The 15,594-nt window shown below is 46.3% G+C and overlaps 1 protein-coding gene across 1 annotated transcript in view; it reads right to left on the bottom strand.

The window, feature by feature from the left end:
* Positions 1-11,030, bottom strand: part of LOC134966043 (heat shock cognate 71 kDa protein-like) — a 39,287-nt gene extending 28,257 nt beyond the window's left edge. Inside the window, exon 1 of the mRNA XM_063942506.1 lies at positions 10,926-11,030. The gene's annotated coding sequence lies outside the window, so the exon portion shown is untranslated. The remainder of the gene's footprint in view (positions 1-10,925) is intronic.
* Positions 11,031-15,594: the final 4,564 nt, after the last annotated feature.

Below are 15,594 nucleotides of genomic sequence, written 5' to 3'. Positions count from 1 at the left end.
GTGTCTCAGTATGAGTGTGTGTGCCTCAGTGTGAGTGACAGTGTGCGTGTCTCAGTATGAGTGTGTGCGCCTCAGTGTGAGTGTCAGTGTGCGTGTCTCAGTATGACTGTGTGTGCCTCATTGTGAGTGTCAGTGTGCGTGTCTCAGTATGAGTGTCAGTGTGCGTGTCTCAGTATGAGTGTGTGCGCCTCAGTGTGAGTGTCAGTGTGCGTGTCTCAGTATGAGTGTCAGTGTGTGTGTCTCAGTATGAGTGTGTGCGCCTCAGTGTGAGTGTCAGTGTGCGTGTCTCAGTATGAGTGTGTGTGCCTCAGTGTGAGTGTCAGTGTGCGTGTCTCAGTATGAGTGTGTGCACCTCAGTGTGAGTGTCAGTGTGCGTGTCTCAGTATGAGTGTCAGTGTGCGCATCTCAGTATGAGTGTGCGCGCCTCAGTGTGAGTGTCAGTGTGCGTGTCTCAGTATGAGTGTGTGTCTCAGTATGAGTGTGTGTGCCTCAGTGTGAGTGACAGTGTGCGTGTCTCAGTATGAGTGTGTGCGCCTCAGTGTGAGTGTCAGTGTGCGTGTCTCAGTATGACTGTGTGTGCCTCATTGTGAGTGTCAGTGTGCGTGTCTCAGTATGAGTGTCAGTGTGCGTGTCTCAGTATGAGTGTGTGCGCCTCAGTGTGAGTGTCAGTGTGCGTGTCTCAGTATGAGTGTCAGTGTGTGTGTCTCAGTATGAGTGTGTGCGCCTCAGTGTGAGTGTCAGTGTGCGTGTCTCAGTATGAGTGTGCGTGTCTCAGTATGAGTGTCAGTGTGCGTGTCTCAGTATGAGTGTGTGCACCTCAGTGTGAGTGTCAGTGTGCGTGTCTCAGTATGAGTGTCAGTGTGCGTGTCTCAGTATGAGTGTGTGCACCTCAGTGTGAGTGTCAGTGTGCGTGTCTCAGTATGAGTGTCAGTGTGCGTGTCTCAGTATGAGTGTGTGCACCTCAGTGTATGTCAGTGTGTGTGCCTCAGTGTGAGTGACAGTGTGCATGTCTCAGTATGAGTGTGTGTGCCTCAGTGTGAGTGTCAGTGTGTGTGTCTCAGTATGAGTGTGTGTGCCTCAGTGTGAGTGTCAGTGTGCGTGTCTCAGTATGAGTGTGTGTGCCTCAGTGTGAGTGTGTGTGCCTCAGTACAGTGTGAGTGCTTGTCAGTGTGACTTTGTGGACAGAAAAGCATAAATTGAATGTCTGCAACAGGATCCCCACCCTGAGCCTCTGAAAATATCTCAAACAGATGCAAATGGATGATTATATCATGAAGTACTGATATAAAGCCAACTACCTAATTTATAAGCCCAACAGAGCTTATAATTTATAAGCCCAACAGAGAGTATAATACGGGTTGGTGGTGCTCCCCAGAGCCAAATAAACAGAGAAAATACACTTAGAAAAAGAATGCTCTTTTTTGGGGGGCACGCTTGAAAATGTCCGCAGGGTTGTAAATGCACACTTAGAAAAAATTAAAACATAACTTTTATTATTCCATCTTCAAAAGAGTACAGTTCCCCAAAATACTTAGATATACCAAACATTGAATTAAATCAAACGTAAAAGTGACCTTTAATGTATACACAGTTTGTTGATCACATAATCCGATAATAACTACTCTAGTCATAAATGACAATACCAATTAATGTTTTACACCAAAAAGATCTGAAATGTTTACAAATGACTGAAACTGCACATGTAATATAGGAGCAATTCCAACTGGGACCTCATTCATTATCCGCATAACACTCGGTCAAAAGCATAAATACAAAAAACAAGTTAATTGGCATTAATGATCCTTAATCATATTGCTCCCTAACCGCCAATTATTGTGATATTTGAAAAAGATCACATAAATATAAAATAATGTAAAGTTAGAGTAACCCAATATGGAAAAGACACAATTGTCACCTCAATTAGTAAAGTATCGAGGTCCTTTAGAATAACAGTATAGGCTTGTATTAGAGAGAACAGTATTCACCTCAATTGATCAAGCATGAGCGTCCCAGGAGCAACAATGGTGGTCATTCCGAGTTGATCGCTCGTTGCCGATTTTCGCTATATTGCGATTTTCCGCTTACTGCGCATGCGCAATGTCCGCAGTGCGACTGCGCCAAGTACGAGGTCTTTTCTTTGTTCTGGTGATTGTAATGTGATTGACAGGAAGTGGGTGTTTCTGGGCGGAAACTGGCCGTTTTAAGGGTGTGTGTGAAAAAACGCTGCCGTTTCTGGGAAAAACGCGGGAGTGGCTGGAGAAACGGGGGAGTGTCTGGGCGAACGCTGGGTGTGTTTGTGACGTCAAACCAGGAACGAAACTGACTGAACTGATCACACTGGCAGAGTAAGTCCCGAGCTACTCAGAAACTGCTAAGAAATTTCTACTCGCAATTTTGCGAATCTTTCGTTCGCAATTTTGCTATACTAAGATTCACTCCTAGAGGGCGGCAGCTTAGCGTGTGCAATGCTGCTAAAAGCAGCTAGCGAGCGAACAACTCGGAATGAGGGCCAATATACTGTAAGCTTGTGATAAAGATAACAGAAACGCTGATGTGTTCTAATTGCTAAAACGTTTGTTGCTTATGTAAGTGGTAGCAACACTGTAATTTTATGATTGCCACATTGTTAGAATTTTTTGTTGAAGAAAGCGATTGATACAATTTGATTCAGCAGATTGTGCAGTAACATAGTTATTTGCATAGGTATTTCCAGTTAAAACAGGAATACATAATTGTGTACCTGCACTGTATAATGTACTGTAAATAAAAAAAAAATAAGACAGACAGAACACTTCTGCTGTTGGTGTTAGATGCTGATCGTAACCCTGATGCCAAAGGACAGTGCAGGGAGACTACAACAAATTCGCCAATGAGAGAGTGCTGAAAAATAGGAAAAAATATTGAGCTAATATGTGAGGTAAATTACCGAGAGTGTAGTACAGTATATAGTGATAGAGGGTCCCTTCTGCTGTCTGCGTTAGGGGGAACGGGTCACCCTGATACTAAAAAGCTTTTCCGTGTGCCTTTCACGATCGCTGATAAGAGCAGGACCAGAAAAAAATGTGTGCATTTACATCCCTGTGGACATTTTCAAGCGTGCCCCCCAAAAAGTGTATTTTCAGTGTGACATTGTGTGAGCTCACCCGTGCTGTTCCACGGACCCCGGGATGTATTGTTTATGTTGTATTTTATATTGTGCTATACCTAGTGTCACCCTCTCCGTGTAACCCACTGCTTTCATCCTCTCCACAGCATCACCCTCTCCCTGGCACCCACTTCTGTCACCCTCTCCCTGGTGTCACCCTCTCCCTGTCTCCCAATGCTGTCAGTGTCACCTTCTCTCTGGCACACACTTCTGTCACCCTCTCCCTGGTGTCACCCTCTCCCTGTCTCCCAATGCTGTCAGTGTCACCTTCTCTCTGGCATCCACTTCTGTCACCCTCTCCCTGGTGTCACCCTCTCCCTGTCTCCCAATGCTGTCAGTGTCACCTTCTCTCTGGCACCCACTTCTGTCAGCCTCTCCCTGGTGTCACCCTCTCCCTGTCTCCCAATGCTGTCAGTGTCACCTTCTCTCTGGCACCCACTTCTGTCACCCTCTCCCTGGTGTCACCCTCTCCCTGTCTCCCAATGCTGTCAGTGTCACCTTCTCTCTGGCATCCACTTCTCTCACCCTCTCCCTGGTATCACCCTCTCCCTGTCTCCCAATGCTGTCAGTGTCACCTTCTCTCTGGCACCCACTTCTGTCACCCTCTCCCTGGTGTCACCCTCTCCCTGTCTCCCAATGCTGTCAGTGTCACCTTCTCTCTGGCACCCACTTCTGTCACCCTCTCCCTGGTGTCACCATCTCCCTGTCTCCCAATGCAGTCAGTGTCACCTTCTCTCTGGCACCCACTTCTGTCACCCTCTCCCTGTCTCCCAATGCTGTCAGTGTCACCTTCTCTCTGGCACCCACTGCTGTCACCCTCTCCCTGGCATCACCCTCTCCCTGTCTCCCAATGCTGTCAGTGTCACCTTCTCTCTGGCACCCACTTCTGTCACCCTCTCCCTGGTGTCACCCACTCTGTCACCCAATGCTGTCAGCATCACCTTCTCTCTGTCACCCAATGCTGTCATCCTTTCCCTGGTGTCACCCTCTCTGTCTCCCAATGCTGTCAGTGTCACCTTCTCTCTGGCACCCACTTCTGTCACCCTCTCCCTGTCTCCCAATGCTGTCAGCGTCACACTCTCTGTCACCCACTGCTGTCACCCTCTCCCTGGCATCACCCTCCCCCCTTAATATTTATTTTTTATATTACCAAATTTACAATATATTAGCAGCCTGCTCATCACAAGTTTGGCAGTGGCTGCATCGGACTGAGATACAAATTAGTGGCAGGGGGGCCAGGATGGTTGATGGCGGCAATTTTGTAGTAGATTGGCATAGGCAGCAGCCATTAGCAACAGCAGCAGTGGGTATTGGCTTGTGGGGCAATAGAAGACATCAGCTCAGCGGTGGTAGGGGTCATCGGTGGGCCTCAGCGTACATTATGGCTGCAGTGCCTCACCAGCCACTGACCTCACCGCACGCCACTGGCTGACACCCACAGATCACCAGAGACTCCCCCCCCCCTCCCCCCGTGACAGGGCTGCAGGGAGTAGTAGTGGAAGGGGGGGGGGGGGGGGGCACTGTGTACACCAGCTAGTGTCGGGCTGGCTTTGGAGCCTGCTGCTTGATGGTGAGGGGGTTATTTTTATAAAAAGGGGCGTGGTCACATATCCGTGATTAAGCCACGCCCCCGACTGTGCCAAGTCTTCTGCGATCTGACTGCTGCTTTGCCTACTTTACTGACACTGTCTCCTGCAGTGTGAGCTGGCACCTCCAGCCTGGAGGTAACTACTTTGGTAGTGTGTGTCAGTGTGTGTGTGCCTCAGTGTGTCTGTGTGTCTCAGTAAAAGTCCAAATGCCTCAGTGTGAGTGACAGTGTGCGTGTCTCAGTATGAGTGTGTGCGCCTCAGTGTGAGTGTCAGTGTATGTGTCTCAGTATGAGTGTGTGCCTCAGTGTGAGTGTCAGTGTGCGTGTCTCAGTATGAGTGTGTGTGCCTCATTGTGAGTGTCAGTGTGCGTGTCTCAGTATGAGTGTGTGTGCCTCATTGTGAGTGTCAGTGTGCGTGTCTCAGTATGAGTGTGTGCGCCTCAGTGTGAGTGTCAGTGTGCGTGTCTCAGTATGAGTGTGTGTGCCTCAGTGTGAGTGTCAGTGTGCGTGTTTCAGTATGAGTGTGTGTGCCTCAGTGTGAGTGTCAGTGTGCGTGTCTCAGTATGAGTGTGTGCGCCTCAGTGTGAGTGTCAGTGTGCGTGTCTCAGTATGAGTGTGTGTGCCTCATTGTGAGTGTCAGTGTGCGTGTCTCAGTATGAGTGTGTGCGCCTCAGTGTGAGTGTCAGTGTGCGTGTCTCAGTATGAGTGTGTCTCAGTATGAGTGTGTGCGCCTCAGTGTGAGTGTCAGTGTGCATGTCTCAATATGAGTGTGTGTCTCAGTATGAGTGTGTGTGCCTCAGTGTGAGTGACAGTGTGCATGTCTCAGTATGAGTGTCTGTGCATCAGTGTGAGTGACAGTGTGCGTGTCTCAGTATGAGTGTGTGCACCTCAGTGTGAGTGTCAGTGTGCGTGTCTCAGTATGAGTGTCAGTGTGCGTGTCTCAGTATGAGTGTGTGCACCTCAGTGTGAGTGTCAGTGTGTGTGCCTCAGTGTGAGTGACAGTGTGCATGTCTCAGTATGAGTGTCTGTGCCTCAGTGTGAGTGACAGTGTGCGTGTCTCAGTATGAGTGTGTGCGCCTCAGTGTGAGTGACAGTGTGCGTGTCTCAGTATGAGTGTCAGTGTGCGTGTCTCAGTATGAGTGTGTGCACCTCAGTGTGAGTGTCAGTGTGCGTGTCTCAGTATGAGTGTCAGTGTGCGTGTCTCAGTATGAGTGTGTGCTCCTCAGTGTGAGTGTCAGTGTGCGTGTCTCAGTATGAGTGTCAGTGTGCGTGTCTCAGTATGAGTGTGTGCACCTCAGTGTATGTCAGTGTGTGTGCCTCAGTGTGAGTGACAGTGTGCATGTCTCAGTATGAGTGTGTGTGCCTCAGTGTGAGTGTCAGTGTGTGTGTCTCAGTATGAGTGTGTGTGCCTCAGTGTGAGTGTCAGTGTGCGTGTCTCAGTATGAGTGTGTGTGCCTCAGTGTGAGTGTGTGTGCCTCAGTACAGTGTGAGTGCTTGTCAGTGTGACTTTGTGGACAGAAAAGCATAAATTGAATGTCTGCAACAGGATCCCCACCCTGAGCCTCTGAAAATATCTCAAACAGATGCAAATGGATGATTATATCATGAAGTACTGATATAAAGCCAACTACCTAATTTATAAGCCCAACAGAGCTTATAATTTATAAGCCCAACAGAGAGTATAATACGGGTTGGTGGTGCTCCCCAGAGCCAAATAAACAGAGAAAATACACTTAGAAAAAGAATGCTCTTTTTTGGGGGGCACGCTTGAAAATGTCCGCAGGGTTGTAAATGCACACTTAGAAAAAATTAAAACATAACTTTTATTATTCCATCTTCAAAAGAGTACAGTTCCCCAAAATACTTAGATATACCAAACATTGAATTAAATCAAACGTAAAAGTGACCTTTAATGTATACACAGTTTGTTGATCACATAATCCGATAATAACTACTCTAGTCATAAATGACAATACCAATTAATGTTTTACACCAAAAAGATCTGAAATGTTTACAAATGACTGAAACTGCACATGTAATATAGGAGCAATTCCAACTGGGACCTCATTCATTATCCGCATAACACTCGGTCAAAAGCATAAATACAAAAAACAAGTTAATTGGCATTAATGATCCTTAATCATATTGCTCCCTAACCGCCAATTATTGTGATATTTGAAAAAGATCACATAAATATAAAATAATGTAAAGTTAGAGTAACCCAATATGGAAAAGACACAATTGTCACCTCAATTAATAAAGTATCGAGGTCCTTTAGAATAACAGTATAGGCTTGTATTAGAGAGAACAGTATTCACCTCAATTGATCAAGCATGAGCGTCCCAGGAGCAACAATGGTGGTCATTCCGAGTTGATCGCTCGTTGCCGATTTTCGCTATATTGCGATTTTCCGCTTACTGCGCATGCGCAATGTCCGCAGTGCGACTGCGCCAAGTACGAGGTCTTTTCTTTGTTCTGGTGATTGTAATGTGATTGACAGGAAGTGGGTGTTTCTGGGCGGAAACTGGCCGTTTTAAGGGTGTGTGTGAAAAAACGCTGCCGTTTCTGGGAAAAACGCGGGAGTGGCTGGAGAAACGGGGGAGTGTCTGGGCGAACGCTGGGTGTGTTTGTGACGTCAAACCAGGAACGAAACTGACTGAACTGATCACACTGGCAGAGTAAGTCCCGAGCTACTCAGAAACTGCTAAGAAATTTCTACTCGCAATTTTGCGAATCTTTCGTTCGCAATTTTGCTATACTAAGATTCACTCCTAGAGGGCGGCAGCTTAGCGTGTGCAATGCTGCTAAAAGCAGCTAGCGAGCGAACAACTCGGAATGAGGGCCAATATACTGTAAGCTTGTGATAAAGATAACAGAAACGCTGATGTGTTCTAATTGCTAAAACGTTTGTTGCTTATGTAAGTGGTAGCAACACTGTAATTTTATGATTGCCACATTGTTAGAATTTTTTGTTGAAGAAAGCGATTGATACAATTTGATTCAGCAGATTGTGCAGTAACATAGTTATTTGCATAGGTATTTCCAGTTAAAACAGGAATACATAATTGTGTACCTGCACTGTATAATGTACTGTAAATAAAAAAAATAAGACAGACAGAACACTTCTGCTGTTGGTGTTAGATGCTGATCGTAACCCTGATGCCAAAGGACAGTGCAGGGAGACTACAACAAATTCGCCAATGAAAGAGTGCTGAAAAATAGGAAAAAATATTGAGCTAATATGTGAGGTAAATTACCGAGAGTGTAGTACAGTATATAGTGATAGAGGGTCCCTTCTGCTGTCTGCGTTAGGGGGAACAGGTCACCCTGATACTAAAAAGCTTTTCCGTGTGCCTTTCACGATCGCTGATAAGAGCAGGACCTGAAAAAAATGTGTGCATTTACATCCCTGTGGACATTTTCAAGCGTGCCCCCCAAAAAGTGTATTTTCAGTGTGACATTGTGTGAGCTCACCCGTGCTGTTCCACGGACCCCGGGATGTATTGTTTATGTTGTATTTTATATTGTGCTATACCTAGTGTCACCCTCTCCGTGTAACCCACTGCTTTCATCCTCTCCACAGCATCACCCTCTCCCTGGCACCCACTTTTGTCACCCTCTCCCTGGTGTCACCCTCTCCCTGTCTCCCAATGCTGTCAGTGTCACCTTCTCTCTGGCACCCACTTCTGTCACCCTCTCCCTGGTGTCACCCTCTCCCTGTCTCCCAATGCTGTCAGTGTCACCTTCTCTCTGGCATCCACTTCTGTCACCCTCTCCCTGGTGTCACCCTCTCCCTGTCTCCCAATGCTGTCAGTGTCACCTTCTCTCTGGCACCCACTTCTGATAACCTCTCCCTGGTGTCACCTTCTCCCTGTCTCCCAATGCTGTCAGTGTCACCTTCTCTCTGGCACCCACTTCTGTCACCCTCTCCCTGGTGTCACCCTCTCCCTGTCTCCCAATGCTGTCAGTGTCACCTTCTCTCTGGCATCCACTTCTCTCACCCTCTCCCTGGTGTCACCCTCTCCCTGTCTCCCAATGCTGTCAGTGTCACCTTCTCTCTGGCACCCACTTCTGTCACCCTCTCCCTGGTGTCACCCTCTCCCTGTCTCCCAATGCTGTCAGTGTCACCTTCTCTCTGGCACCCACTTCTGTCACCCTCTCCCTGTCTCCCAATGCTGTCAGTGTCACCTTCTCTCTGGCACCCACTGCTGTCACCCTCTCCCTGGCATCACCCTCTCCCTGTCTCCCAATGCTGTCAGTGTCACCTTCTCTCTGGCACCCACTTCTGTCACCCTCTCCCTGGTGTCACCCACTCTGTCACCCAATGCTGTCAGCATCACCTTCTCTCTGTCACCCAATGCTGTCATCCTTTCCCTGGTGTCACCCTCTCTGTCTCCCAATGCTGTCAGTGTCACCTTCTCTCTGGCACCCACTTCTGTCACCCTCTCCCTGGCATCACCCTCCCCCCTTAATATTTATTTTTTATATTACCAAATTTACAATATATTAGCAGCCTGCTCATCACAAGTTTGGCAGTGGCTGCATCGGACTGAGATGCAAATTAGTGGCAGGGGGGCCAGGATGGTTGATGGCGGCAATTTTGTAGTAGATTGGCATAGGCAGCAGCCATTAGCAACAGCAGCAGTGGGTATTGGCTTGTGGGGCAATAGAAGACATCAGCTCAGCGGTGGTAGGGGTCATCGGTGGGCCTCAGCGTACATTATGGCTGCAGTGCCTCACCTGCCACTGACCTCACCGCACGCCACTGCTTATGTTTATATATTTATAAACGCCCCGCAACAAGTGTTAAGTTCTGGAGAGAAGAAACACATATTAGACAACAGGGGGTCGTATTTGGACGTCTGCTGGTGTCACAAATAAATTGCTGAACAAAGTACAGGTTGAGTATCCCATATCTAAATATTCCAAGATACGGAATATTCCGAAATACGGACTTTTTTGAGTGAGAGTGAGATAGTGAAACCTTTGTTTTTTGATGGTTCAATGTACACAAACTTTGTTTAATACACAAAGTTATTAAAAATATTGTATTAAATGACCTTCAGGCTGTGTGTATAAGGTGTATATGAAACATAAATGAATTGTGTGACTGTAGACACACTTTGTTTAATGCACAAAGTTATAAAAAATATTGGCTAAAATGACCTTTAGGCTGTGTGTATAAGGTGTATATGTAACATAAATGCATTCTGTGCTTAGATTTAGGTCCCATAACCATGATATCTCGTTATGGTATGCAATTATTCCAAAATACGGAAAAATCCGATATCCAAAATACCTCTGGTCCCAAGCATTTTGGATAAGGGATACTCAACCTGTACTCTCATTTCAGTTTTAAAAAGTTTTTTTTTTTCTTTTTAAATTGAGTTTATTTAAATAGCCAGTCATAATGCAAAACACCTTTTCCAACTTAAACCAGATTTGTAATATGGGCAGGTTAATTAAATGCAATTAGAATGCTGTCCCAATGTCACAAAGATCTCAGCAAACAGAAAGAGAGAGGATTCACTTATCTGTAGCGTAAACACTTAAACTTAGCTCATAGTGTGGTCTGGGATAAATGTCAGATCTCATCAATAGATAAATGTACCTCTTGCCACCTACTCAAGGCAGTAACCAATAGCCAGGTTTAAATCACAACAATATATCGGGTCACGTCACCTTAGTGTTAAATGTGGAAATCATTTTAGAAGAATGATCCGTGTTGTTGTGTCAACACCGCATAATAATAACCCCTACAAAATGATTTATTTATATAGCAGTAACATATTACGCAGGAGGGGGTCAGAATACAAATTTACATACAGTGACGTGAAACAGAAGGTAAAGGTAGCCCTCCCCATAGGAGCTTACAATCAAAGAGGTGTGGGGTACAACAGATAAGGTAGCAGAATAACTAGAAACATCACCTGCCTGGCTGCCCCAAAGAACTGACCCAAACCAAGGTGTTTAATAAATGACTGTAAGCCTTTGGGCAGAGCAAGCAGAAAGAAGCAGAAGTTTATATTGCAGCTTACTAAAAACAGAGCAGGTCTGGAAAGCTGATTTTATAGTGTTGACATAACACAGACAATAAAAAGAAGCAGTCAGCCTAAATGCCTGTTACTTTCTCCTAGCACACCCATGTCCAATGCGCAGCTGTCTGTTTGTCTAAGGTGTAGGTCCCCTCACCTGCGATTGCTCCCTTAGACTGTGCTGGCTCTCTGTCTGTGGTCTCTCTCTAAATACACTGTCTGTCTCCTATCCCTGCACAGCTGTAGCTGGATTCAGAAGCTTCTAGATGTCCCTGTATTTCTCTCCACCCTCCCCTTACTCCCCCCCCCTACATGCCTGGCAGTCACGCAGTTACAGAGTACAGATAGAGGGAGGGTGGAGGCTCAGGCTTGGCATAGATTCATAGGAGGGCTGCCCTGCCGTCTCTCTTTCTGCAGTGGCTGAGGATGGCAATGCTCTGCAGGGACAGAGTTGAAGAGAAACTTTTGATCTACAACGATTAAGTATTACGAGTTAAAAAAAGAAAAAGAAACTACAAGGATCAAATGCAAGAACCTTATAGGGAAAGCCGCATGTTTCTTTGGCCTAGGCTGTTGCAAATGTCTTTCTGTGCCTGCCTTGAAAGCTGTCCAAGGTTTGGGCGTACATTGCAAATAGAAAGTCTCTCTCTATGCAGCCACACCGTGTAAATCTGATACTGCTCACTGATAACTGTCTGCTATATACACATTATACTGTACATGCATATTATATAAAGGTAAATATCTGCAAGAATGACATCATTCACAGACATATTGGTTGCCCCCCCCCTACGATCCATATCGTCTGTTCGATAGAACGGATGCACTGGTTTATCTCTAATGGATGCAAGGTGTGCAGTGCCCACAGGCCCCTGGGTCCATAGGAACCCAGACACCACACACCTTATAGCCACACAGGGGCGGATTGGGATGGAAAACCAGCCTGGGAAATTTATGGAAGCAGCCCTAATGGGGGAGGGGTCTGTTGAGCAGTTGGGGTCTATCGAGGGGGCAGGATTCCTCCTCATAGGGTCTGAATCTGAGTTGGACGCAGTTGCGGTCTTCCTTGCATCTTTTTCTGCAGTTGAGTCTGTGCATTTTCCCGGTGATTCATGAAGAGATGTCCCTGGGACCGAGGTGCGGACGCCATGTTCCCGGAGAGCTGCGCATGCGCTGTAGACTCTGACACAATGCCAGAGTCTACTGTACCCCTGAAGAGGAGGTGGGGGGGGCGATTGGAGATTGCACACTGACCCCCTCCTCTCTTACACCGCCTCTTAAGGAACGCTATACTGACCAGTGTGTAACCGGCCTTGGAGAACCCTTTCAGTTTGCAGCAGTGCCACCTAAGAACATGATGAGGTCTGCTAGCTACAGTAAGCTATTCAATGCTCTGCAGAAGCGACTGATTGTATCCTAGGTGATTTCGCACGTTGCCAAGAATTACAGCACACTAATATTGCAGGTGTTCCTCTGCAAACTGACCGAATGTTGGCAACTTGCAGCCATCAACTAGATTTGAATCACTGTGTTTAGATTTGAGTCTCAGGTATTGATTCTGGCTGCCGATATGAAAGCCAATGTGTCTTACTACTAATGCATCTGAGCACGTGCGTCCCGGTTCTCTGCGTACAAAGACTCAGTACAGATTTGGATTCACGGCGTGGGAATTTTACTGAATGTTACTAGGAGGTAACATGCGGGTGAAATACAGATGCAAGCTGCCATAGGCCTCGTGCAAGCTTCAATGATAGCAGCTATGGGTTTGATTCAGACCTGAACTCTGGGCTGCTAACTTTGCTGTCCCCCCTCTCAGGGGAAGTGTATATTTGCCAGTGCAAGTGTGCGATCGCATGTGTACGCAGAGCTGCAAAAATCCACTGTGTGCAGTCTCTGCGCAGCCCAGGACTTACTCCTACAGTGCGATGAGAACGGGCTGATCAGGGCCAGAGCTGACGTCAGACACCTTCCCTGAAAACACTTGGACATGGTTGCATTTTTCCGAACACTCCCAGTAAACAGTGAGTTGCCACCCACAAATGGCCTCTTCCTGTCACTCACCTTACAAACGCCCGTGCGAATGAAATTTCCGCACGATCTTGTCGCTGGCCGGCGACGCCCATTGTTGTTGTCCGAAGTGCGTGCGCATTGTGGTGCATACGCATGCGCAGTTATGACCTGATCGCCCGCTCTGCGAAAATGCACAGCAGCGATCAGGTTTGAATCAGGCCCCTATGTTCTGACAATGGTGCATGGAAAGACTCACCAGATGGTCTGTAGATAGAGGTTCTCTCAGTCCATGCACAGCATACTTGCCTACTTTTGAAAAAGCATTTCAGGGAGATTGTGAAAGTAATACCTATCAGTGCGGGCATGTACTGCTACATCTGAGAGGCGTGTCATAAAAATGACTTACATCAAAATTTAAATGAGCCCCAAAGTTATTAAGATCTACTTGTTGAAGAAAAGACTCTTATATTTTGCAGGATTTTTTTGTGTATTGTGTTTTACAAGAGGTTCCATATACTGTAAGTAGCCACAAGAAACCTTTACAATGCACGTAGCCATAGGGATCATTGTGCCTTATAACCAATACAGGGAAATGGCACTGATGATACCATTTAAATGTATGTATCTATGATTTCTTTTTTTTTTTTTCAGGGAGATTGAGGGACCATTCAGTGAGTGAGGGAGATTGCTACTATTTCAGGGAGTCTCCTGCAGAATGAGGGAGGGTAGGCAACTATGATGCACAGTCAGACACCCTTTTACACAGGTAGAGTAGTTTTACAGCATCTAGACCTGACTCACAATCAGGCCCTCAGACGGCAGAGCCCAGTATTTTGTCAGGTATCAGTAGTGAGTTTGCTGCCACCTACTGTAAATCTAATAAATCAGCTCCGGCAGAGTCACGTATAATGTGTGTGTTTATTTTAAGAGGGTGACAATGCTGGGATATTCACTTGCTATAGCAGTGTTTAATGTCAGAGTTCACATGCACAGATGGTGAGACAGGAGGGGGCTCCCCTGCTCCTTCCTAATAATTCCATTAACTCCTCTGGCTTAGCCAAGATCTAAAGATACTGCAGCACTTTCTTACTCAGTGAAGAGTTCCTGGCCCTCATTCCGAGTTGATCGCTAGCTGCCGTTGTTCGCTGCATAGCGATCATTTTAAAAAAAACTGTAAAACTGCGCATGCGCATGCACCTCAATGAGCCCACGTGGCGTACGGGTACAAAGAGCTTCGTGGTTTTGCACAAGTTCTAGCAACGCTTTCAGTCGCACTGACGAACGCAGGGAGATTGACAGGAAGTGGGAGTTTCTGGGTGGCAACTGACCGTTTTCTGGGAGTGTTTGGAAAACCGCAGGCGTGGACGGGCGTTTGTTGGGTGGGTATCTGACGTCATTACCGTGTCACTCGTCGCAGCAATCATCGCACAGAATAAGTAACTACAGGGCTGGTTTGTTCTGCACAAAATGCGTTTGCTGCCGCGCGGCTGCACAGGCGATCGCACCCTTGCAAAGCGAAAATACACTCCCCATGGGCGGCGACTATGCATTTGCACAGCTGCTAAAAGTAGCTAGCGAGCGATCAACTCGGAATGACCCCCTATCTGCAAGGTATTACAGAGTAGTATAAAATCCCACACGAGAGCACATGGTATTACAGACAAGTAGCTGTCTGGAGAGAGGTGTGAGCCATTTATCATTATACCACAGACAGATTCATCCATGAATTGACGGGATAATGCGCCACTTTTAGCAATAAATGAGACGTACAGTAAAATTAGCCTGTTTCAGATAATTTTTTGTGTATATTTTTGTTACCGTAGTTTTGTTAGCAGCAGACAGTGGTACAATCCCCAGGCATCCTTTCTTCTTTAGGTGATGATATTGGTTGGAGAAATGCATTAGAATGATTCTATATGGACTCTTACTACACTGGGTTCTAATATCAGGCTGCTGCACTAACCAGTACTAACGATGGATTAATTTCTTGAAAGTGTGACTTATCATTATCTGCATATATGCTGATACCAAGTCCAGATGACGATATCATCCCAGCAGCATGGGAAGACCGGTCTGGCCACTACCCTACACTCTGCTTCCTGTGAAAGGATGGCTGAGGATTCTACCATTGGTTCTACTAACTGCGCTAGCAAGTCTGTATCCTTCTTGTTGGAGCTTTCAGTTCCAGACACTGGCATGCCCACCATCGAAAGACATCCCCACCGCCAGTCATGGTCCAGGAACATCTACCTAAATTGCATAGATCTCTGGGCAATTCCAAGATGCGTCCACCAGTGGTAACCAACACAACACATGTGCAGTGTGTCTCGGATGCATGAGCAGATTTAAAAAATTGGACGTTTGTGCCTGATTTTCTAAATCTGTCCACCACTTGATCGGGCCCTTTGTCTCCTACGGAAAACTTTGGAGCCGATGCGTCTTCTATCTGCTTGCTTTTTATACTTATCTTGTGCTTGAATCAAATTAGTATTCACCTTATTCGTAGTCTCTTTTAAAATAATGTGTAGCTCTTGAACTAGTGGACCCTTTTCCGTCATATTGGAAATGGGAAAAGCTTAAAGATGGTAACCATAATTAATGAAGAATGGGCTGAATAATGTTGAGGAATATTGGGCACTTTTATAGGTAAACAGTTATCCGGTTATAGGCAAACTCTGCTATCCCGTTATAGGCAATCTGCTATTTGGTTATAGGCAAACTCTGCTATCCCGTTATAGGCAATCTGCTATCTGGTTATAGGCAAACTCTGCTATCCAGTTATAAGAAATCTCTGGTATCCAGTTATAGGAAAACTC

The sequence above is a fragment of the Pseudophryne corroboree genome, chromosome 10 (assembly GCF_028390025.1).
Source record: "Pseudophryne corroboree isolate aPseCor3 chromosome 10, aPseCor3.hap2, whole genome shotgun sequence".
NCBI classification, from domain to species: domain Eukaryota; kingdom Metazoa; phylum Chordata; class Amphibia; order Anura; family Myobatrachidae; genus Pseudophryne; species Pseudophryne corroboree.
The sequence above is the reverse complement of the archived record's forward strand: the minus strand, read 5'-3'. Positions and strand labels throughout refer to the sequence as shown.